This window comes from Armigeres subalbatus, chromosome 2 (assembly GCF_024139115.2).
Source record: "Armigeres subalbatus isolate Guangzhou_Male chromosome 2, GZ_Asu_2, whole genome shotgun sequence".
Classification (NCBI taxonomy): domain Eukaryota; kingdom Metazoa; phylum Arthropoda; class Insecta; order Diptera; family Culicidae; genus Armigeres; species Armigeres subalbatus.
In genome coordinates, this window is record NC_085140.1 from 130,587,332 (window position 1) to 130,589,157 (window position 1,826).

A 1,826-nucleotide genomic window follows, 5' to 3' on the forward strand; every position below is an offset into this window, starting at 1 on the left:
AAATACGAAAATACATTACAAAATGGTGAATTTTTAGTCATTTGTGATTTTCTGAAAATTACAGCTTTGTATTGCAAGATGAAGTGCAGTCCCATCACTGGAACGTACAACAAGCTACAATTCATCCATTCGTTATTTATTTCAATGGAAGTACGCAAATTGAACACTTAAGTTTTATTATAATTCCCGAAGCTCTAAGACACGATTCAGTATCCGTAAACTTGTTCATTGGAAAAATGATTAACTTTTTACGCGTTGATAAGCATAAAGAAGTCAAAAAGATATATTTCATGTCTGATGGCGCAGCGTCGCAGTACAAAAATCGTAAGAATTTTTCGAGCCTATGTCAATTTAAATCAATGTACGGAATTGATGCAGAATGGCATTTTTTTGCTACATCACATGGCAAAGGTCCTTGTGATGCTATTGGAGGAACAATAAAGCGCATGGCCACAAGAGCAAGTTTAGCCAAAGAACGTGAGCATCCAATTAAAACTACGAAAGAACTTTTTGATTGGGCAAATCGTAGAAAAGAAAAAGATTTAACCAAATTATCATTTTGTTTTACTACTACTGAAGAGTACGAAATAAAGGCTTCAGAGCTCAGCGAGCAATTTAATAACGCGAAAACGATCCAAGGAACCCACAAATTTCACTGTTTCATTCCATTGTCGGAAAATAAAATTAAAGCAAAACTATACTCAAACTGTGCTGATAATAATTCAAAAGTGTTCGATATTTAAAAAATTTGAAAAAAATAAAAAATAAGTATTAATAAACTGTTTTCATGATATCATAACCCATACTAAAATTCAAACCCAAAACTCTTAGAGTTTCTATAACAACATTGTGTAACTGCCACATTTAATTTAATACTTAGGATAATATTAATTCATTTTATTTATTTATACATATAATATTTATACATATAATATACATAATATCGATGAATACATAAATATGGAATATCATACAAACAACTTGTTTAACTCACGCAAGGCCCTTAACAATAAAATCAGCATCAAACTGCGATTCTTGAAAAAAAAATACACGGAAAGCTTTTTTTGTTTACTACTTGTGAAAATTGTGGAATGTTTGAAATATCATAAATCTTTTGTTTATTAGTTTACCATCACCAAATTTTTATGGTAGATAGCTAATATAATGGACCGTTTTCCCTAAAAAATTACGTTCGAAAAGATAGGGTTTTGAGATATTTGAGTTTTTGTGACAAAAATATTTTTAAAGGCAAAAAAATTTTTTTTTTACTGTGCACATTTTCTTAAGAATCACCATTTAGTTGTCTAACTTTGCTGAAAAAATCATAACAATCGAACATTCCGTTTTTGCTGTGCAGCTTTTTAAATATTTTTGAACCATTTTCACATACACCCTTTTGAAAAGTTAGTCGTGACTCAATATGAAGATTTGATATCGAAAAATGACGATTTAGATGAAATTGAAAAACTGTGCAAAGTTTCAACTCAATAGAAAATCATGAATTAAAAATTTTCTTAAATTTTGATGCTGTTGCTTGGAATCGCTCAGCTAGTTTGTTCTAGCGAAATTATTGTAATTTTACGAAACGATACGAAATCATGAAATGCGATTTCGCCATGCTAAAATTCCGCGAAATTCCGCGGAATTTCGTTTCGAACCAACTGAAACGAAATTTTTCGAAATACCGCATATGCTTACTACATGTAGGCATTATTTCAAGAAAAATCTGGGTCATGCTGGTTCGTTGGTACTATATCAAATATAAATGTGCTTAGAGTACAGAGCCTTCTATCGAAATTTTGGCTTCCGAGCGGTTTTATACACAT